Source organism: Marmota marmota, unplaced genomic scaffold (assembly GCF_001458135.2).
Source record: "Marmota marmota marmota unplaced genomic scaffold, marMar, whole genome shotgun sequence".
NCBI classification, from domain to species: domain Eukaryota; kingdom Metazoa; phylum Chordata; class Mammalia; order Rodentia; family Sciuridae; genus Marmota; species Marmota marmota.
In genome coordinates this window covers 19,627,305-19,652,799 of record NW_025999977.1, presented here as the reverse complement: position 1 = coordinate 19,652,799, position 25,495 = coordinate 19,627,305, and positions in this window count along the sequence as shown.

Genomic DNA, 25,495 nt, shown 5'->3' with positions numbered 1-25,495 from the left:
ATCAGAGCTTGATTACAGGTGTTTATTTAAAATATAGGAAAATCAGAGATGATTTTGTTCTGGGAAGCTAAGACCTGGATAGAAGAATGGTTTGATTTTCAAGTGTGATTAAATTAAATTTCCCTGAACAGGATAAAGAAATTGAGCCAGTAAGAATTCATCTTATTCAGACTGAATCTAATGAAAGAATAAGACAATAAAATAAACAAAAAAACAAAAAAATCCCTGCTTTGCTGAAACAAACCTATGGACGTGAGTGAGGGAGAAGGAGGCCAACTTACGTGAATTGAAACTTGTGTAGGAGCTAATCTGCTCCACAGGGTGGCTGCCACAATTGACTTTCTCTCATTTTCTCAGAATGACACACAAATCTAGATCTAATATTCTGACCAACATCCTGCCCAACCTTTTCTCTCCTGTGGCAAATATGGAACCCAACCAAATATATATCATGTTGAAATATACCTAGAGACTATATGTACTTAGCACCATTCTATGTTCACAAGTATCACAGCTTTTAAATGTATAGGATAAAGGACCAGATCTGTTAATTAACATGCCTAAGTGGTGGATAATTGAAATAAGCTACTAATGTTGCTGGGGTTGTGGCTTAGTGGTAGAGCGCTCACCTAGCACATGTGAGGCGCTGGGTTGGATCCTCAGCACCACATAAAAATAAATAAATAAAATAAAGGTATTATGTCCAACTACAAATAAAAATATATATTATTTTTTTAAATACCATCAAGAGTATTTACCACATAATGATAATTTGACACTAAATTTGTATGCAAATCTTAAAAAAAAGAAATAGGCTACTCTTTAATATGGCAAGCTTAGAGATACTATATCTATCAAAGGCACAAATAAGACATAAAACAAATAATCTTAGGCTGGATAACTTTAGGCTGTGATATTGTGGAACAAGTCAATTTTTAGCTATATCCTCAGGAGTGACACACAAATCTAGATCTAATATTCTGAGAGATTGGAGGGGGAAATTCTAGCAAAGAACAACTATGTAGAGGTCAGATCATAAGAGTATGGTTGAGTTGGTGTCTACATTGACTTTGGTAGGATAAGTTGGTTTGTAAAAAGGAACAAGGCATTCAAATATCACTTGAAAGCTGAAGAAAGTGTAGAGGACCAAAATGCAATTTGGTGAACAAACCTGTAGGGAGGTGACCTCTCCTAAAGAGAATCACCATGTTTATCATACTGTTGAGTAAGAAATGGATACAGTGATTTTTGAAGGAGTTTTTTCCCTGTGGTCCTCTAAGTTTTAAAAGTTTGGTCTAATTATGGTTTTGGCTCTATTACTCCCTTTGCTTACTGATTGGGCTTTGGTGTTATAAATTCTGGATAACTAACACAAATAAACCTCTTCCAAAAGGCAGATTAGAACCTTTTCATTGACCAGAACCGACTGAATCTTTTTGTTCTCTTCTCAAAAACTGGGAAGACTGACAGCATATACGATGTTCATGAATTTACAAATGCTCCCTTGAAATTGCAGTCTCCTGCAGGTCCATGGTTTCCCTGAAAATGTTACTGTTTCTAACAACCTAGTCAAATGGCTTAATTGTTCTTCCATTTGACAGATTCACTCTGTTTTGATTTTATGAGGCAACAAATGTTTCCTACTAGCTGGATTTACTCAGCACATTTAGATGAACTATTTATTACTAAGTATATAATATGTGGTAGAAATAAAAAAACACAAATTTATCTCAAGATATAAAATAAAAATGATTTTTTAAAAAACTCACTGCAGTATTCCCCTTCTAATAATCACCTCTTAAAACTATTTTTCAATTCCTCATATGTGGGAGGAATCTGTGTTGTGCATCAAGGTGCATGTGTGTGTTGTGGGTTGTGTATTAAAGTCCTGGTAAATATAATTATGAATGCATCAAAGGCAATTAAGCTACGTGATTTTGATTAGGTATATTGTCAAACTGTATTAACAGCTGGCAGTATGGGGGAAAAATCCTCCAACTACTCAAGGTTTAATTTACTGTACAACATTACTGCTATTCTCTGAAGCTGACAAATCATTTTGAATAAGGCATTATATTTCATTACATAAAACTCTATTCTTTTCTCAATACACAGTGCATTTCAACTAACACTGCACACAATAATGAAGGCTAGCAGGCACATGTGCATTGAATTTTATAATTATTCTCCTTGTTATTTGCATAAACACATTGCACAGCCACAGAGTCAAGCCTTCCCGTGATCCCAGTACCTTGGCATCACTCAGAAACCAGTTTCCACCTTTGTGGCTCTGATTTCCTTTAGACCATAATAGCACATGTCTTTGGTCTAGGCAATTGCACAACCAGCAGGGGGAAGAACACTTAGCAGATTTCCTGGCTCAAAACAGACATTCAATGCTTGGCTACACAGAACTAAGGTGAGCAACCTAGAGGGTAAGCAGATTCTGACCTAGAATGAAACTCACGGTTGGTGTCTTAGATTCACCAGGGTCAACCTTGTGCACTCTCAGGCTCCATGATTGGCTTCCAGTCCTCCTGACAACCAACTCGCTCTGGGACCATACTCTGATCCCTGAAAAATCTCCTCCCTGATGTCACTCAGCTTCCTGCACACACTCTGCTTGCTGGTAGACTCTCCTTTGGAACTACACCCCTGCTCTCTGATAACATTCTGCTCCTCGAATGCAAGCGGATTCCTGGCTTCTCAGCTCAGTGACCAAACTCTGACTTTCTTCGGCACCCCCACTACACTCCATTCCCTGAGCACATTCTATTTCTGACTACACTCTGCTGCATGACTACATTTAGCTTCCTGACTGCACCCATCTCCCTGTCTACACCCATCTCCCCACCCACACTCTCTTCCTACTACACCCTACTCTCTTATCATACTTTGCTTCCTCACTGCACTGTCTTCTATGACTATGGTAGTTATCCTGAGTACACTCTGCTCCCCGACTACATTCTGTTCCCAGTTACCCCTTCTTGTGACTGTACCCAGCTTCCTGACTACAGTCTTTTCCACAGCTACCCTCAGCTCCATGACTGAAATCTCTCCATTGTTGACACTAATCTCTGACTATTCCCTTCCTCCTGAGTACAGCCCTTTGTTGCCTGACCACACCCGGCTCCCTGAACACCCACATCTATTTAGCTGCTGCTCTGTGAACATACAGTTTCTCACCGCTGCACTTGCTCAGTGATTGTACTCTCTTTCCTTAGCACTCTTGGCATTCTGCCAACAACACATCCACTGCCTTCCTGGTTTTACCCACCTTGCTTATATTGTTGGACCTTTTTTTTGGTACTGGGGATTGAACCCAGAGTTGCTTAACCACTATGCCACATTTCCAGCCCTTTTTATTTTTTTTATTTTGAAACAGGGTCTCCTTGAGTTATGTAAGGCCTCATTAAATTGCTGAGGCTGCCTTTGAACTTGTGATTTTCCTACTTCAACCTCCTGAGTCGCTGAGATTACAGGCATAAGACAGCGCACCTGGCTTGGACATCATGATTGACTTTACCCTCAATTGAACCTCAAACTAATTTTTTTTGGAGGGTACCAGGGATTGAACACAGGGGCACTCAATCACTGAGCCATAATCCCAGCCCTATTTTGTATTTTATTTAGAGACAGGGTCTCAATTAATTGCTTATTGCCTTGCCATTGCTGATGCTGGCTTTGAACTCACTATTCTTCTGCCTCAGCCTCCTGAGCTGCTGGGAGTATAGGCATGCACCACTGCACCTGGCTTATACTGATTTTTCATGTTCTCTTTGGTAGCATATTTGATGCCCACTTTATCTAGAGCAGTGGTGGGCAAATAGTAAATATTTGGTTTGCAAGGGTCGTGATGTCTCTGTGGTAACACCTCATTTCTGAAGTTGTCATAGGAGAGCATCTATAGACAACAAGAAAGCAAATGTGTGTGGTTGTGACCCAATAAAACTATTCTTACAAAGTCAGGTAGGAGATAGGATTTGTCCCACAGACTCCAATCTGCCAACCCCTGATCTAGAATATATTCTAACTTCTGGTTGGAAGTTAGTATATCTTTACCACCATTTTTACCATTTCAACTGAAAATTAACATTTTCTGATACTTTACTTAGGCAGATCAATAAACTATATAGATTTAAGAGAGAAAGAAGTAGGATCTTATAATAACCTATAAGTCCTCTTTTTTTCAGATAAAGGAAATTAAGCCATAGTTAATTGTCCAATCAATCCTTTTGTTTCCTAGAATAAATGTTATGTTAGAAGAAATATATTTTCACAGACTCAGAGGAAAAACTTGAAATACCCAATAGTCTAGGCATGAGACCCCCCTTTGTAAGTAACTAGCATTTGCAATGTGAGATCACTTTGGTCACAGAAGGTCACTATGGCCTCTTCAGACCTCTCCCATCCCTTGGCAATACCTGTAATTTCAGTGCTGATTTTATTCCTATAAGAATTGCTTAGACTCCACAAGGGAAACACAACCACAAGTTACCTAACTCTCAATGTGAATGTATTTCACAGCCTTTGTGGCTATAAGATCTTGATGAATGAAATGCGGAAAGAATATAAGAATACTTAGTGTTCTTAGAAACTTAAAAAGATATGTGGTTCAAACAATGCCTCTAAGCAGGGGCTTGCATCAGATGCAGGTTTTGAACAAACTACTGAATTTATCCCCTAGTGCCATGTTTCCGAGCTATAAAATCTTAAGCAGTGTATTCAATTTTCTGTGCCTTAATTTCTGCACCTGTAACGTGGCACTGTAATGGTGTAACAGGGCTGGATACAGAGTAAGACCCTGACAAATTTAAGTGATTGTAACTCTCTAGGTCCTATGGGCTGTTAGCAACTCTCACAAAAAGGTTATACATAAATGTGGAATTTATATAATAATGATGCTTTGCAATTTCTGGAGAGTTTATAGTTGCAAAATTTTGTGCTAAAAGGTTCAAATATAATCACTATACAATTCTAGGGGAGCAGGTAGTATTAGCCCTAATATACAGATGAGAAGTTTTGAACCTTTGCAAATTTAGGTGATTTTAATTAGTCCATTCAATTCTTTAGGGATGGAATCAGGTGTTCTGATCATGAAATGCAACTACCTCAGAGGACCAGTTATGTAAATCACACCTAATGGCTTTGGGGGAAGAAGAGCTCTCAAAATGTTCGACTTTTGGGCCAAGGGAACTCAACTTTAATTATTTCTAAATGACTAGAAATTTTGAGCTTTTTCTTGAGTATTAGCCTGGCATGGCAAAGCTCTTAATTTTCAAAAACACTTTTTTTTTTTTTTTTTTTTTAGTACTGGGGATTGATTTCAGGGGCACTCAACCACTGAGCCACATCCCCAGCCCTTTTTTGTATTTTATTTAGAGACAGGGTCTCACTGAGTTGCTTACTGCCTTGCCATTGCTGAGGCTGGCTTTGAACCCACGATCCTCCTGCCTCTCTTTTTTAATTAGCCTTTTAATATTTGGAATACCTCTACACAAGTAAAACCCCTTTATTTGACAATTCAAAGAAAATATAAAATGCATGTGATCTTGGCAGATAGTATGGTATGGTTTGGCTCCTACTTAAATTTCCAATATCAGGTGGAGCTTTTTCTCCTCTGTGGCTGTTGATTGAAGCTTGAAGGTCTCAGTTCCTAAGACTTGTCTTGTTCTCTACGACTCCTAGGTCTTTCAGGAGCATTTCAGTCTACTTGAAAGCAAACTATTATTCTCTTGCAGATGACATTAACACTTAGTGTCACAGTCTGCCAATCCTTTTCTTAAGAAAGTCCTTTATATACCCTGACTACAGTTAAGTGCCCTACTTCTATGATCACAAAGAATCAGTTATTATAATTATTTAGATATCGATTTGAAAATATTTATTTAATGTCTTTCTTCCTCAATAACACGGAAGTTCCGCAGAGGCAGAAGCTATGTCTTCATGCTGGGCTCTTACCAAACTCTTATTTAATGTTAGCTTGACTGAGTTATGTCTTGATAAGCTGCAAATACCTGATAACAGATCTTCTCCTGAGTGAATCCAATAAGAGAAAGAGAGGAAAGAGAACAATGGTGCTATCAAACTAGACTGAGTCACTGCAAGAGGGCTCAGTAAGAGGAAAAGTCACAGAAGAGGACCGTTTTCCAGGTTGAAGAAAAAAAATGCATTTACTACCTCAATTTCCATCCTAAGTAGACCACTATGGATTCTCCTCTTTTTCTTCATAATATGCCATTGTGAAATAGGAATATGACTGGAAGATATCAATCCAAATGATTGAGTAATGGCTATCACTCATGGGAAGTACCAGAAAAGAATAAAAGAGAGAATGCCTGAGAAGGCCAAGTTATTCTAAGGATTATGGAACAGTGGTCCAGGTGATAGGACAGTGGAGACAGTGGGTGGAGTTGTGCTTTACACAATTAATGGGACACCACTTTCACATATTTGCTGCTGCCTGTCCCAATGGGCTTTTAGATATCCTTTGTTTGAATAATAATAATGATAATAATAATAATAACAACAACAACCATTTATTATTTTAGCTGAGCACCTTCTCATCTTGAACAAAATCAGAAATCTTAGCAGAGAAAAAAGTGGGTTCATAGATGTCAGGTAGGCAAGGAGTAGTGTCTGGTTTGTTTTAATCTAGGACTGTAGCTCCTGATTTCTGGAAGGAGACAGGTTTGAAACTTTGTGCAAACTAGCTATTCTTTGGATATATTTCCTAACCTAGCTAAATGTAAGCATAGGTCTGTCATTTAACCATCATGCAACTTTGTTAGTTTTTAAAGTATTTTTTAAAAAATGGACAGAGGTAGAATGGAAAAGAACAAAAGGAAGATTCTCTGTTTGAATAAGATTTTGAACTGGATCATAAAATAAAAAAGTCTTGAAGACTCAATGGCTAGAATAAAAGAATAACATTTAATTTTGAAAATAGTAGAAGAACTATCTAGGTGTGGGTGGATAAGAAGGAGCATGCATTTAGATGTTGGCTCAGTAATAATTATGTATAATATTAGACTACTTTAGTGCAACAGAACCTGCAGAGACTGGATTCACTGAATAACAACATCTAATTATATCAACAGGGATATCGCTATACTTTACAGAATGGGCTTCTTCCATGAAAAGTTCTTTGTGCCATTCTCAAGTAGCAATCCCCTTAAGAGATACATGCACTTTCTCTTTCATAAGAGACCTAAGAGCAACTGAGTCATCCAAAGGGAGTGAATTTAGTCTTTTATTTTGTTTGAATGACTTAATAATTCAGATTTTTTTCTCAGGGAGAAAAGTATCCAGCATGAATGGAAAGTGAAGTTCTTTTATATGTGATAATGATTTCAATAAACCAGAACTTTTCTAATGAAATACTTCCTTTATGGTTTGGATATGAGATGTCCCCCTCCAACTCCTGTGTCAATATTCAGAGGTAAAATGATTAGATTATGAATGTTACCTAATAAGTCGATCTGACTTTGAATGGACTAACTGGGTGCTAACTGTAGGCATGTGTAGTGTGGTTGGAGAAGTTGGGTCACTGGGGCCATGCTGTGGAAAGGTTCATCTTCCCTGTTGTCCTTTTCTCTCTCTCTCAACCTCTTTGTCACTATGAACAGAGAAGTGCTCCTCTACCAACACTTCCACCATGATGTTCTCCCTCTTCTGGAGATGTAAGCCATCGATTCAGCTGATCATGGACAGACCCTCTGAAACCATGAGCCAAAATAAACATTTCCTCTTCTAAGTGGTTCTTATGGGGTATTTTGGTTACAGTGAGAAAAAGTTGACTAATACATCCTTTTTTGAGTTAATTTATTTCCATTAAATTATGAACTTTTGGATACTTCATGATGCGGTTAGAAAATCCAGATTAAATAAGTTTAATGAGTGTGGAAAAATCTCTATCTGAATATATCTTGGGTGCCTTTGTAACTAATTCTTCTTCAGATTATCTCTTTATCTCTGTTTTCTCTTTATCTTATGCCCTAAGAAGCAACCAAAACAGGAACATGGAATTTAGTATTAACTAAAGAAAATTATTTGGCATCTCTGAAGTTCCATTTTCTTATCCACAATATTGAAATAAGACTTGCCTCACTGGTTTGAAAGGATGACTAGCAAAGTCATTACAAGAAAAATGTCTGAGTCTGGCATACCATAGATCCTCAGTAAAGTTAATTTTGAATCTCAACTCTCCTCTGTCCTTCACCTCTACTCCTTTCCTTCTTTTCTCTGTGAGTGCAAACTGTCAAGTTTTCCCTCTCAAATTTGGTAGACTTTATTTCTTCATTCCATCTTTTTGAGGCTGTCCCTTTGCCTTTTTCACCCAGTGACATCTTGAAAACTATTGTTCAATTCAGCCATGACCTGGGGGTTGAATTTGAGTAAGTGATTAAGATTCAAGATAATCTCACATGGGAATATAGGAATGAAAACTTTCACAAACATTAGACTTTCAAGAATGCATTAAAACCAATCTAGCAGAAAATGACTTGCTGGCAGGTAGTCAAAGAATCCTAAGGAGGATCATATGTCTCATACTCATGCTAGCTGGGTCAATTTTACCCACATTGTGGTGTAAACACAGAGAGAGGCCAGTTTCCATGTAGGGGCATAGCCTATGGCTGTTCTAAATGGGAAACACTCAGTTTCCATCCAGAAAGAAATAAAGAACATTTAAGGTTAGAATTATCTACCATCTCAACTAGGCTGACACAAATGAAAGCAGGACTATAAGGCTTGATTGATCTTAACAAGATAAGATCATTGAAAATTTAACATACACACACACACATACACACACACACACACACACACACTGAATGCTTGAGTCATGTCCTTACCTTTCACTATACTAGAAAATTCTATCTCACAGGATCCATCAAAAAAAATCTTCTTTGTATTCATTCATTCATTCATTCATTCAGTGAATAATTATCAAGCATCTTTTATGCTTCAGGTACTATGATTGATTAATAGAAATAAAGTAGTAAGGAAAATAGACACTTCCCTGCAACACTTATGTTTAACAAAAACATTCAGAATGATAATCATTATTATGTCTGTTTTGTCTAGTGTTTCAGTACACTCCTAGGTTGAATCCTTGACACACACATTTACCTTTGTCTGGTAACAAGCTCTATCCACTAGAGAAGTGGCTAAGCCTCTCTGGGTCAACTGTAGTATTCCTTTTCTCTAGCTACAGTGATTCATCCAGAGTTGGCTATTTGATTCAAACTGGCCCAGAGATATTTCTTCCTCTGGGTTTTTCTATGTGGAGTGGGAAAGAGACCTACAAATTTCTGTCTATCATGATGCTCCCCAGATAAAGAAAGTTCATTTGAAGAAAGCAAGAAGAAAGAAAGTCAAGTGAAGGCAGACATAAGTTAATTACAAATGGTAGAGAGAAGAAATAAATCCTACTGGTTTTATCCTTGCTACTAGATACCAAACACCTGCTTTCCATATTCTCTCTTAGATTGGGGACAATGCCCATTGTGCAATCCATATTCACACTGTATAATCTCATTGATTATATGTCTATCCCTTGTAATTAAAAGTATTTTTATTATGAAGAAATAAATATAAAGTCAGGATTATAAATTGTGTTCCATGTTTTAAAGAAATATCTGATCCAGGAGAGCATAAAAACAGAGGGAGATTTTTTACCTAAATTAGCAGGAGAAGGAAATGCATTGAGATTAAAATTTGAAGGATGAGTCTATGGTAACTAGAAAAGAAGTGGGGAGAGGGTAAAATTAAACCAAATGACCTGGTAGTCACAATGGACAATATGGTTGAGTTCCTAAGCAAAGGCCAGGGTGACTGAGACACTGATCTGCAGACTCGATGAGCAAAGTCAGAACACATAGAGAGAGTCTCGTAGTCCTGTCTTCTCCTGACCAGGGGGATAAACATGAAACACTTCCTCAGATATGTATCACAACTTTAATTTGAATGTAATTTTTACCAAACATATGGAGAAACTAAGTGAATCTCTGATCCTATGAATAATTACAAATAAAATAAAATGCAAGTAAAAAATAATAGTACAGAAAAATTTTTTTTCTATATATGTGATCATTAGAGCTGAAAGAATGGTACTATAGTCCATGAAATTTCGTTAGGGTAGGAGATTTTATCCTTCAGGAAAATGGGGAATTATATTGCCTTAATTTAGTTTGGAAATAAAAATATCTGAGCAGTGTCTAGACATTCCTAAAGGTATCGATAGATCCAAAAATCCAAAAAAAGAAAGTTTTCTTTTTGTATTTTTAAAGATGGGAGGGCAAAAGGGGGCAATTGAGTAGATGGTACTTGAAATACTCAAGTCTCTTCACAGGTATATAGATTTATTTTTTTTAAATTTCAGAGGAATATGGTTATAGTCATGCACCAGAGGGAATAGACATTAGTGGTAATATAATGGGAATAGATATATCTAGAAAGAAAAATAAACATTAAACAGCAGTATTATGTAAAATTTTTAAGACAAAATCATAAACCTAAACCCACTTGTTGTATTTTATTGCCTAGAAAAAGTCATCATTGCTTATAAAAACATGGCTTCATATAAAAGCAGGAGTCATTTTAAAAATATTTTACCAATAACTTGCAGAAAAGAAGATTTAAAAAATTATAGCGATGACATTTCATTAGAAGGTGTAGCGATGTATGTCATTTCAAGGTACAGGAAATCTCCCTCATTTTGGCTCAGCCTGTTTCTATCAGTGGGAAATGATTGACTAGCTCAGCCTTGAGACTAGCTCTAGCATGTTAAATTAAGGAGCTTCTCTAATTATTATTGTTATCCATATTCCTAACACAGTTTATTAACTGCATATTTCTAGGTTCAATGTCTATATTTAGTACTGTAATATTCTTTATTAAACACTTCTTTTAGTTTAGAAAATGAACATGCTGATAAACCGTAGTTGGTAGGATTGTTCTAGTCCATTCTCCTCAATTATTTATGAACTGAATTTTTAGAGTCACTTAAGAAATGGAAGAATCAAGGAAGCTTAGGTTTGGTTGGGGCAGAAAGAAATGAAAGCAAAAAAAAGAAAACCTGCCTCTTAAATGAGGATGACCTGCTTCCTTCAAAGTCCTTGTGAATATTGCTAAGTGTTGCTAATTCAAAACACATTTTAGCACCTAAAAGCTTTAACTAGATGTTTAGTGCATTCCACTAAGTACCATAACAATTCAAATTTTGTAAGTTATGACCTGTGAGATACTTGTAGTTGAACATGGCTTTTCTTCTGAGAGGTCTATGAGTTTCTTAATCCTCCAGTCTCTTTCTACCTCTTCAGTTTCATTCTTATTGGCCTTCATGCCATAGTCACTTACTTTCAGAATTTCAAATATCCTCAAGATTCTTTGACTTTCAGGGCTTCCAAAAATTTTTTTTCTGACTTATCATACACTTTCTCTTCTCATGTTCTCTTGCTTAAGTTCTGTTCTCCCTTACAAACTCAACAACAATCTTTTTCAGGAAACTGTATTTGATTTCACCAGGTTGGGTTAGATGATACCATCTATATAATCTTCTAACACTTTGTGCTTACCCCAATGCATCCCTAGGTACTGTAATTAAACAATTATTTGTAAATCCTCTGCCTATAATGCATACAATGAATACCCACTAAAATTCATTGATAAATAGAACTTGATATACTCAAGTGATAAAACTATCAACCAGGATATTAGGCATTTACCCATTCCTTAATAAAACTATAAAAATAGATCTAATATACTTGTAACAAAATAGCTCACAATAACTTGACCCTTAAAATTCCTACTTAGTTATCTCTAAACCAGATATTTCTTTTTCTATCTCTATTTGTAATATTGGTATCTTTTAAAGGTACTCTGTCATAAATTCTTTGAGATGATTATATTAATACTGAACTTATTTAATTCATCTATTTATCAGCTCATATTAATTTAATATATTTTTTTCTCCTGAATTAGCACCAGGTCCATAATTTGGACAATGTTCTTGATGATGTTATTCTCCACCAAATCAACAATTCATTTCTGAAAAATGGTAGCCCATACTATACTTCTCAATTAATTGTCTATGGTATATATTGTTCACAACAAATTATATTTATAATCCTAAATTTTGGGTTTGGAAGACTGGCAGCCATTTTATCTGGACAGAATTTATAATTCAAGTTCATCTAATCATCAACTTCAACTCTCATGATCACTTACCCTCACTATCTCATAGCTCAGCTTGGCTCAGGACAAAGGGTGTGGAGCAAACATGGAAAAATTCATTGGTGTGCAAGACATGGGCAGGAGGAGTTGACTCTTCCCTTCTTCTTCAAGTCTGATTTTTTTCAAATAATATATTATTTTTAAAATTTATTATTTATTTTTTCATTTACACAGTATTTCAATGTGTTTGTGTGACATTTTGATTCATGTATCTATTGAGTAGTGACAATTGCTCCAGAGAAGCAGGTACCGCTTCTGCTTCCTAGGTCTCTTCAACAGTTAGTGATTGAATGACTATTTGAAAAAAAAATAAATTTCTGTTTCTTAGTATGATTACAATTTATGAAATTTAGGTTTTTGTAGTTGCCATTTAACCATTTTTTTCCCATTTTTACCTTGATGTTTTTTAAATTTTTTCAAGTGCTCTAATCCCTGCTTGTTAATGGATTGGAAGAAGTTAGTAAAACATAAATTAAGTTTTAGTATAGCAAAATCAACTAGAATTTCTGTACAATTTAGGAAAAATTATTACTTAAAATGATTAGTTATGATTATAATTATAAAAATATAAATTTATGAAAATAAGAACTACTCCCATTTTGTGGGAGAATCAAACCAAGGGCCTTAAGCATGTTAAGCTGTGTCTCAGGACCTTCTTTTTCCTTCTGATTTTACTATAGCTCCTTGAATGTTGGTTTAAGGGTTGCTTTTCCACCTAGAAAGATACAAATTACGCTAGGCAGTCATAGGGGACAAAACTTGTGAAATGTTACACAATAAGGAGTTGTTATAAGTGGAAAAAGATGCCATGAAACTTTGATAAAGATCAATCAGTTGGCACACTACTAATATATTAGAATATTACAATTTTTACATGGTGAAAGCCAATTTTCCTTTAATTAGGTTATAAAAAAATGAACAATGAAATTCTGGAGTCTTAGTTATTTGCTAGCTTTGTGACTCTGGAAGTCACTTAAGTTCTTTGATCACTGGTTTTTCTATCTATGAAATGGAAATAATAAATCTATACAGGTTGGATGTGGGCATTAATTTCAATATATGAAGTTCTTCAACAGTGCTTAGGACATGGACTTCATATATAGTAGCAATTGTCATTACTGGAATCCTAAAGAAGCTTTTACTAAGAGTGTGTTGCTAGGCTGCCTGCATTATAATTACTTAGTGATTTTTTTTTTTAAAGTTCCTAAGTCACAACTCAGAGATCCCAAGTCAGAGCTTTAGAAGTTAGACCTATGACTTTAAATTTTGAAGAAACATTCCAAATGACTTTTGTGTCTCTTATATCTGGGCAATAATATACTGAAAGTACAACTCTGTTTTAATGAGATGAATAGAATACACGGGGTCTTTGTGCTGAGAAATTACACAATTGACACTTAGTAAATCACATTATTTTTAAGAATTTCTATAAGATGGTTATAATATACTAACCTACACTATTTTGGAGGTTTGTGTAGTGTTTACTTAAAAAAAAGTTCTGCTAGTGTTTTTGGCTTTTAATTTATATACTTCCAATGTGTATTTTCAACCTATATACTATATACTTGGTACAATTGTTCCAGGTGCTATAACTAAAATACAAATTCCTCGGCAAAATGTCTGCTAAATATTTTAGACTGCTCTTTCCTGAGACCCAGGAGGCATCAATTTAGTAGAGTTGTCATTTGGAATAGTTATTATCTATCTATCTTGTGGCAGGGAAGTCTTTGTCACCTCATTGGGTGGGAGGAACTCATTTGTGAGGATTGTTCAGAATTATCCAGCATTTTATAGACCCTTTCACAATGAAATCTAGAAAGCAAATTATCCATTAGCACATCTGCACTGGCACTAGGAAAGAATAAACAGTTAAGATTAATGAAATTGTAAGCATTGATTAATCATTCCTTTTGGAGTCATATTTGATTTTTAACAGCCAAGAAGAAGTCTACCATCAACCAATTTAATAAGAGGCTTCTCTCATGCTGGTTTTACTGTTATTATTATTAATTTTCACACCTGTGATTGTTTGCATCAGCTAACTTCAGCTTCAACTGGCTGAGCCCTTAGAGGCAATTGCATGTAGAAGTGCTCAGCTGAATGTACAATTAGCCTATTATCTGAAAACTGCAGTGCACCGATCATATGTTAATAGAGTTCTGGATGTTTCTCTCCTAATGCTCATCAAGCCTTAAAGGTTAACAGGGAGTTCAGGAAGTTTCTAACACCATTCCTTTCTATCCAATTAACTTCAGTTTTAAAATATCCAAGGGGATCTAGAGTATTAATTTTAAAGACATTCTAAGTGAAATAGGGTTTTATGAAACCAAACACAGATCAAGTTCATCCTGACCTATTTCCAGCTAAGCAGAATGATCCAAGGGGTTAAGAGTCCCAGGTTTTGGTCATGTCAGGATATTAGTACTGATTTTTAAACAGAAATGTTTTGAGTTAAAAATGATCTTTGAAGTTACTTCAAATACGTCTATTAAACTGATCTCTGTTGAACATTTATATGTTATACTTTTCATTTTACAGATGAATTAAAGTTGAAATTCAGAGAGAATGAATCATTTACCCAAAGTCTTATAATTAGAATCCCCCACCCCTGCACCCACAGTGGAAGTCCAGATTTTTAACTAATACTCCTTCTGGACTATGTATTTACCTAGGTACGACTTACCTAAGAGATAGAAGAATGTTTGTAAGGTGCCTTTAGTTTGCATAATATTAGAGAAAACCTCTTGGGTTTCTCTGCTCTTCTCTTTAGGATTTACATGAATTTGCTATTGGAATTTGATAATGTGTTAGGAAATAATAAGAATGGCATTCTTTGGTAGTTCCCTAGTACTGTAAAGTACCTGTGCTTTTTTTCTGGAACTCTTCTGGATCCCCTCTAACCCAGGTGATGGTGGGATTTAGGTATTGTATATGTATATTTTTTATAGTATCTTCTAGTGGAATTAGTCACATAAGAAAAAGAAAGGTGCATGATGGCTGTATAAATATGTTCATGGAAATCAGGTGACTATTTCAGGGATGAGGCAGACTGGATGATGACACAGAAGTCTAGCAGAGGTGAGTGTGATTGAAGAAAGGGAAAAGTTAGGATCTGAAAGCCTAGGGCAGTGACTTTGTCTCAGGGAGGAAAGGATTCTGCAACTCTCTGATAATCTAATAAGAGTCTCTGTGGATTAGACAAAGGGGAATGAAGGGGAGAGTGGGGGATGGGAATAAGAAAGATAGTGGAATGAATCTGACATAACTTTCCTATGTACATATATCAATATACCACCGTGAATCTCCATACTGTGTATATCCATAAGACTGGGAATCCTAATGAGAATAAAATACATTCCATGTTTGTATAAACATATCAAAATAGCTTCTGCACTTCCTGGATCTGCTGAGTCCTGATCCATAGCACATTGAATGACTGTCTGATCCCACCAGGGTGAAGGTGGGCTTAAAGTAAAGAGGAAGACTGTTGAAGCAGGAGTTAAAGTCCTTGTGGAAAACAAAGCAGTGACAAGGATACCAAGTGATAAAGATGCCAAGGATGCCACGGCCAAGGGCTCAGGACTGAGACCCTGTTTTAGTTCACTGGCCTCAGCATCGAAATAGACACAAAGTTTTTGCTGCTGGATTATGAAGAACACAAGGCTCTCTGGGGCCTGATTCATTTACAGCTGCAATCTTGTGATCTGTGGGCCTTGGATAGAAAGCTGACAATGAAGATGGTCCCAGAATCTTTCCCACAGCTGCTCCCTTCCCCTCTCAATGCCAAGTTATTGTTCAGTGGGGTATGACCAGCAGCTCAGAAAATGGAAACCTTGGCCAGTCAACAAAAATTCATGGGAACAGAACCACTGGGCATTGTTTTACCCCACTCCTGGCCACAGAAAGCAGGTAAACAAGCTCATGCCAGTGAATGGACAAAGCCAATGCCCATTGCTCACCGGCTTGAACTGCCAACCTGGAGACAGGCTACTTACTTAAAGTATTTTATCTCTAAGCCAGACTTTCCACATAATGAAAATTGGAATAATAAGAGTGACCATGAAAATTACGGCCTATATTAAGCATTCCATAAATTGAGGATTATAAATAATAAAAATGATAATTATAATGATAATAAATGTTTCAAAAATGAATCCTTAAGACAGGTCGTCTGAAAGTAGAACAAAAGAGTTTATCATTCACTTTTCCTAAGTATGTTCACTCCTTTCCTATTGGCTCCCTAGATCTTTTTCTACTAAATTTGTTCTTCCCACCCAGTAGTTCTATTCATCATTATATTTGAGATGGTGTAGCTATTATTTTAATAGAAGTTATCAGGTTTATTTTCTTATCTTTGAACTGCTACTTTACCTCTTTTTACTTTCTGTTTTAAATACAATCCTAAAATGTGCCATATTTTGTTCTTCCTCGGAGACTTCACACATTACTCTCTAAGTTTGGTCGCCCCCAAGATCTCTGCAGCATTCCATTATATTTTCCGACCTCTGCTCCACCCTTCATAGATCATTGAAATTTTCACTTTTCAAGGAAGACTGCTGGCATTTCCAGCCCAGGTCTTTCTATGGTACAATTTTGGGGCATCCTTTACTTTATCTTGCACAGACCACTCATAGTTTGTAACTGTCCTATGTTTGAGTGACTATCAGATTAATATGAGTTTCCTTCAACCCTGGAAATCCATTAGGGCACACATCATATCTGACTTGCTTAGCTCATTGTATGGTATACAGGGTAACAGAAGACTCCTAGTAAATTATATGTTGAATAATAAAATTTAAAAAGCAAATTCCTCTGAACTGCATTTCTGTGAATGTTTGACTGCTGTTCTGTTTTTAATATAATGTATTATCTTAGCATAGGTTTCCCTGAAAGCAAAGATTTTTAAAAAAGCTTGCGTGCAATTAGGTTTTTGTGGACATGAGCTAAAGGAGCAGGTATGAAAAAGTTTGGGAGCATGAACGGAAAAGACAGAAAAGTCGCTGAAACAATGCTTCACCAGGGTGTGAATACTGGTATGCTCATACTAGGATTATTTTAGAAATGTAGCTAAAAATTGTCCAAACTTGAAAGAAAAGGAGCATGATTTACCTATTGGCTTTTGACTCTCACTGGCCAGAGTTGGTTACACAGGCATTAACTACTCTGTACTTCCAGGTTGCCCATTAGAAAATTCCAACAAGATGTCCATTGACATGGAAAACTCAGTACAGCATCAAAGAAGCTTCAGGGAAGGAAAAAGAGAAGCATGTGAAGAGGGCAAAAAGCAGTCACACTGAAGCACTCTCAGGTCACAGCTGCACAAAGCCGTCAGGTCTGCATGGAACTTGTTGCTGTATGAATGCAAGAGCAGGGTTGAGGACATGAGTTATACCACATCAATTCTCGTCAAACAGAACCCAGTGTAACCTCTGATGAATTTATCTTTTGCACAACCTTTGATGATTAATGTTTGCATTTAATCCATCAGTTGTTCACTCATAGTGAACATATTCCAAGGTGGTCATAAACAATCGTGTCATGTGAGGAAAAGACAGAAGTCTAATATAAATCAGGATGTATGGCATTGCTTGGTTTTGTCTTTGTAGAGAAATCTTCATTCTGTCATGAAAAGAAATCTAAGCAGTTCAACATCACTTCTTGTCCATGGGACATTTTTGCTTAATGTCCAACTTCTTGAATTACTAGATTAGGTTGAAAAAAATCAGGGATTTGATACATAATTTTATTCTTTCCTGATATTTTCTTATTAAAATAAATTTTGTCAAACTAACTTTCCCTCTGAGATTTGGTAACATTCTCTCCCCCTCCCCCCCTTTTTCCTACCTAAATAGTACCCACCAGAGCATTTGACTTATAGATGTTTTCCTGGCAAAAGCAAAACTGTGTAGTCCAAAGAAACATTAGTCTTATGATACTTATGTAGTGTATTTGTGGAAGCATTCCTCTTTTCTGATGCAAGTGATGTGTGTCAAACTACCAAAAAAAAAAAAAAATCAGTAGCAATGTTCAAAGAAAGCCTTCCCAGATGTTCCTACCCCAAAGTGTATGCCTATTATAGTGTTCTTAGAATTATAGTTTGATAAAAAACAACAGTTTCAGTTTCAAATTAAATATTATTTGCCCTAATTGCATGCTTTTAGGCTGAAATTTGCCTCTCTGCAGAACTATCAGCCTATGCAATAGTTTGAATTTTCTGAAAGTTTAAATTTTAAAAGTTTTCTGATCTAATTTTTATTATGTACATGACTTAAAACCAGGCATTGTATGAGCTAATTGGAGTAATAGCCAGTGGGCTGAGACACTTTGGTAAAGGGATAAGCCGCCTCTTTAACTCTTCCATAAAACAAACATCTTTTTATTTTTTTCTAATGCATGTACTTTGGATATTTTCCTTTCACAATGAGTTCAAACTGCTTATACAATTTCCCGTTCTGCTTTATTACTGAGTTATGTTTTAATAATATACCTCTTTTTACAAATTGTTTTGCACATTTATGTTTAGTTAAGCAGATGAAAGCACTAATTAGGTAACTACTCACTGTGTGTAAATTTCTACAGGAACACACACACACACATACACACACACACATACACACACACACTTGAAAGAAAAACTGAAGAGATGGTACCTGCCAGTACCATCATATCATATTAAAGAATATAATTAATATTGGGAAGTTAATGGATGAATAGGCTACTGGTTGAATTTGATATGATTAAATATTATATCTGCTTAGAAAAAGATACTTGATAGTGTTACAGTGTTAATTCTCCACTCTATAGTAAAAGTGTATGATGTCATGCCTCACCATTCTATGATTACAATCATCTCACTTTAACATTAAGATGTGAATCTCAGTAGCTCAATAGCTCTTTCCAGGAGAAAACTGTGGGTTCTCAGGCTTTCAGCCTCTTTCATAGCTTCCCTTTTGGCTTTAACATCTTTGGGAGCCCACAAGGGCATCTCATTGTTGATGACTAAGATGCTCACCACCACATATCTCTTGGCCACTACTAAACTTGCTGTAGGCTCCTGAATTGAAGAGCTTACTTTTTTATTCTATCAAAAAGAATAAAGAACCCCAGTGTCCCTCATGTTTAGACAATCTCAAGATACATGTAATTGGTGTGCTAAAAGATGAGGGTGGAGAGAAAATATTGGAATAAATGACGGCCACAATGCCTCCAAAATATGATGAACAAAACAAACCTGTAGCTCTAAGATGCTCAGTGAACCCTAAGATATTTGAAGGAAATGACATCAAGATGTGTCATAATCAAATATGTTAAAGCCAGTGATAAAGAGAAAGATCTTAAAGATCAGCCCAGAAAAAAGTCCCGTTATATAGAGAAGACCAAATATAAGGAAAATATTTTACTCAACTTTGCATGCTGTGACTAAAAGACCCAAAAAGCACAACATAGAGGAGAAAAGGCTTATTTTGGTTCACGGTTTCAGAGGGTCAGCCCATGTTTGTTTGACTCCATAATTCTGGTGACACTATCAAGGTGAGACAGAATGGCTCAAGGGTGTGGCAGAGGAAAGTAGCTCAGGGCATGGCAACCAGGAAGCAGAAAAAGAGCTTCACTCACTATGTAAACTCAAAGTCATGTCCCCAGTGAACTACTTCCTCCAACAACACCTTACCTGCCTATAGTTACTACCCAGGTAATCTATCAGAGGATCAATCCACTGATTAGGTTACAAGTATCATAATCTAATCATATCACTTCTGAATATTTTTACATTGTCTCATATATTACGTTTTGAGGGATACCTCGAATTAAACCATAACAGATTGTTGGAAAAGATGCAATTAAGATGCAAAAAAATTTGGAGAAGTAAAAGAAAAAGCAATGAATACATACGCAGCGAAATGTCTTTCAAAAATGAAGGTAATATTAAGATATCTTCAGGCATATAAAGTTGAAAAAAATGTATACTATACTTATACTACAAGAATTGTTAAATTAAGCTCTTTAGACAGAAGGAGAATGATACAATATGGGAACACAAAACCTATATGAAGATATGAAGAACAGTGAAAATGGTAATTAAGCTGTTTCATTCTTATTATTTAAGCATATTTTAAAGACAATTGATTTTTATGCAGAAGATTAACTATGTTCTGAGGAGTTTGTAATGTATGTAGAAGTAAAACCATAACAGCAATAGCACAAAGCCCTGGAGAATACAAACAAAAGTGTATTGCTGCAAGGTTTTTATAATACATATGATATAGCACACCCACCTACTCACACACACACACACACACACACACAAACAATACTTGGGGGCAGGTTGTTGTAAGTTAAAGATCTATATTGTAAGCCCTGGAGCAACCACAAAATAGCAAAACACATAGGTATGCAGCAATACACCAATAAAGAAGATTAAAAAAATCAAAATACTCAATTGAAAAAACAAAAGCAAAAGAATGAAAAAAGAACAAAAATACATAGGAATAATAGAAAAACAGATGCAAAACTTAGACCTAATCATATTAATAATTACAGTAGGCATCAATTATTTAAAAACCACCCCATCCCCATAAAATGAAGAGGTGAAAATCTATATAATGACATTTAGAGAACTCTAAGAAAAGAAATCAAAGAAGACCTTAGAAGATGAAAAGATCTACCCTGCTCTTGGATAGGCAGAATTAATATTATCAAAATGACCATACTTCCAAAAGCACTATAAAGATTTAATGCAATTCCAAACAAAATTCTAATGACATTTCTCATAGAAATAGAAAAGGCTATCATGAAATTCATCTGGAAAAATAAGAGACCTAGAATAGCTAAAGCAATCCTTAGCAGAAAGAGTGAAGCAGGTGGCATCACTATACCAGACCTTCAACTATACTACAGAGCAATAGTAACAAAAAACAGCATGGTATGGGCACCAATGGTACAGAACAGAGGACACAGAGACTAACCCACAAAATTACAGTTATCTTATATTAGACAAAGTTGCCAAGAACAATGCATTGGAGAAAAGATAGGCTCTTCAACAAATGGGGCTGGGAAAACTGGAAATCCATATGCAACAAAATGAAATTAAACCCCTATCTCTCACCATGCACAAAACTCAACTCAAAATTGATCAAGGACTTAGGAATAAAACCAGAGACCCTGTGTCTAATAGAAGAAAATGTAGCCCCTAATCTCCATCATGTGGGATTAGGCCCCAACTTCCTTAATTAGACTCCTATAGCACAAGAATTAAAATCAAGAATCAATAAATGGGCCAAACACCTGAACATACATTTCTCAGAAGACAATATATAATCAATGCACAAATATATGAAAAAATGTTCATCATCATTAGCAATTAGAGAAATGCAAATCAAAACCACTCTAAGATTTTGTCTCACTCCGGTCAGAAAGGCAGCTATTAAGAATACAAACAAAAATAAGTGTTGGTGAGGATGTGGAGAAAAAGGGACACTCATACACTGCGGTGGGACTGCAAATTGGTGCAGCCAATATGGAAAGCAGTATGGAGATTTCTTGGAAAATTGGGAATGGAACCACTATTTGACCCAGCTATCCCTCTCCTTGGTCTATACTCAAAGGACTGAAAAACAGCATACTACAGGGACACAGCCACATCAATGTTTATAGCAGCACAATTCACAATAGCTAAACTGTGGAACCAACTTAGTTGCCCTTCAATAGATGAATGGATTAAAAAATGTGGCATATATACACAATGGAATATTACTCAGCAATAAAAGAGAATAAAATCATGGCATTTGCAGGTAAATGGATGGAGTTAGAGAAGATAATGCAAAGTGAAGTTAGCCAATCCCCAAAAAACAGGTGCCAAATGTTTTCTTTGATATATGGAGGCTGATTCGTAGTGGGATAGGAGAAGGAGAATGGGAGGAATAGATGAACTCTAGATAGGGCAGAGAGGATGGAGGAGAAGGGAGGGGACATGGGGTAATTAATGATGGTGGAATGTGATGCTCATTATTATCCAAATTACAGGTATGAAGACATAAATGGTGTGAATATACTTGATATACAACCAGAGATTTAAAAAATTGTGCTCTGTATGTGTAATAAGAATTGTAAAGCATTCCACTGTCATATATAAATAAATTTTTTAAAAGACCTCAAGTTAATGACCTCAGCTTGTACATTAACAAAAGGAAAAGAAGAACAAATTGCATGTGAAGTAGAAGAAAGAAAGAATAAAACTCAGAATGGAAATCAGTGAATAGAAAACAGAGAACAAAGAAAATTAGTAGAGTTAAATTTAATATTTTTAATATTTAACCCAATGAAACTATTAAATATGGCTAAACTTATAAGAAAAATATGGAAGGCAAAAAATTGTTACTTCAGTAATGAGAGAAGGGATATCACTACATATTCTATGAATAGAAGAGGGAACATTTAGAAATGTTATGGATAATTTTAAGTTAATAAATTCAACAATTGAAATAGACGGTTTTCTTGAAAGACACAAATTACTACTAAAGCTCACTTAAACGGCACTAGATAACTGAAGATCCTGATGTCTGTTAGAGATATTGAATTTGTGGTTAAAAAATTCCAAACTGAGAAGTCTTCATGGGCAAATGGTACCCAATATTTGAGGATGAAATAAGACCAGCTCAACTTGAGAACAGGGACATGTAGATAGAGGGCCATGCAGACATTCAGGGTGAATGTCACGTGAAGATGAAAGCAGAGATCCATATTTCTAAAAGATAAAGAATGCCAAGAATTGCTGATAACCATCCTGGGAAAAAAAGAAAGAAAGAAGGACACTTCCCATAGTGACTTTGATGGGACCATGGCACTGATGAATTTCGAATGTCTTGCCACAAAAACTGGAAAAATAACTATCTGTTCTTTTAAGACATCCAGTTTATGGGAAATTATTATGACAGTCCTAGGAAACTGATGCAAAACCCAATCAGAATCCTTTTAGGCTTTTTCTTTAAAAAAAAAAAAACAACTGATAGGTTGATACTAAAATTCATATGGGTATGCAAAAAATCAAACTATGTAAAAAGAAGAATAAAATTATACAAAAAACACTATTTGATTTCAAAGCTTCTCGAAGTTATTTTAGATAATCTAGATCTTTAGTGTATTCATATAAACTGTAGAACTATGAGCCATAGTTTCATCATATAAAAAAGTAACCCCAAATGGATCATGGATCATAAGCGTAAATGTAAAATCTAAAAATATGAAACTTCCAGAAGAATATAATGGTGATAACCCTTATGACCTTGTATTAGCTAAATATTTTGCACAGTTCACAAAAAAAGTATATTTACAACTTGTCATAAAAGTGAAAAAAAAAAAACCCTTCTGCTCTTGAAGAGAATAAAAAAAAAGATGGGAAGAAAATATTTTCAAATCATGTATTTCATCAAAGTTCATGTATTTAGAACATATAAAAACCTTTCAAAATGGTATTATAAGCATAAATTTTTTAAATGGACAAAATATTTAAATAAACAATTTGAATAAGATATGCGTAATAGGAACAGTAATACAAAATATCTGAATATCATTAGTCATAGAAAAGGGTATTATAGGACTTTAGTTAATAATATTTTAATGTTATATTTAAAAATAACTACAAGAGATGACTTTGAATATTCTCATCACAAAAAAATGATACATGTTTAACAAGACATTTATACTAATTACACTGATTTGATCATTACCATATGTGTATATTAAAAGATCACCTTTACTCCATGATCATATACAATTATTATATGTCAATTAAAATATTTTTAAAAATGTACAATGAAATGCTATTACATAATAGTCGAATGGCTAAAATTTAAGACTGACTATAGTAAGTGCTGAGATGAATGTAAAGGACCTGGAACTCTCATCCATTTCTTATGGAAAAAAATTTGAAAAAGAGTTTGACCTTTTCTTCAAAATTAAATGTTCACCTACCATATGATCCAGACTTATTATTCTTATCAGTTTTATTTTTAATAGCCCCCAAACTGCAAACAATCCACTGTCCATTACCAAGTGAATGTATAAACACAAATTCTGACATATCCATAATATGAAATGCTACTCAGCAATTACGGAAAAGAACAAAGTTTTGATTCTGCAACATGATGAGAGAATCTTAAAATAATTATTTTGAAGAAGAAGCCAGATACTGCTCAACTCCTGAAGAAAAAAGAAGACTGCATACTGTATGGTTGTCCTTATATATAATTCTAGGAAAAGAAAACTGATATATAGTGATAGCAAGTTACTGGTTGCTTGTTGCCAGAAGTAGCTAAATTTACCAGATGAAAGGGAAGAGCAACAAAGGCACCACGAGGTAATGTCTTCTTGGGTGTATATTATGTCACAATTAACCAATTTTTGTAATTTAAGTATGCAGAGTTTAATGTATGTCAATTATACCTCAATAAAGTTGCTAAAAATAAATGTAAAAGTCATAACCTGTACTCAGCATTGTCATTCTTTCGCACCTGTGCTGATGGAGAATCATTTTGGATTATATTCTTTTTCTGTGTGATGAGTACACCTAAGGCCCTTCTAGATACTTTTTTTTTCTCATCCATATCTTCAGTCTCATTCACTAGGCATATCCACAAAAATCTGAATCCTAAGAATTACTGATTTTCATGTTTGCTAGGATCTCTTTCCCCCTTCCCTCATCAAATTCTTTATGTCCTTGTCTTCAATTATTTGCTGTTATTTCCTAACTTAACATCTATCTCTCTGCTTTGATCAAAAATAGATCCCAAATGACAAAGTCATTATTAAGGTATTAACCCATTTATATGCACTCATATCCCTTTCAAAATTTTCTGTAATGACGGTGGTATTTGAAAGACATAAACACCAACTCCGATGGGGTCATATGGTTTTACTTCATATCTAAATGAGCTCAATGACACATCATGTTTAAAGTTCATAGGTCCATAAAGATAGATTAAAGTCTATAAATAGAACCCAATTAAAGTATATGGTGCTAATGGAAAGATAATTGAACTGAAACTAAGTGTTCTTGGGCTTAAGTTTCATTCTTTGATAAACATATGCCCCGAAACAATTTACTTCCTTCCTTCCTTCCTTCATTCATTCACTGAACAGATAATTATCAAATATCTTTCCTGAGCTAGATGTGATTTCAGACTCTGGAGATAACATATTAAATAAGAAATTATGAGGCTGGGGATGTGGCTCAAGCGGTAGCATGCTCGCCTGGTATGCGTTC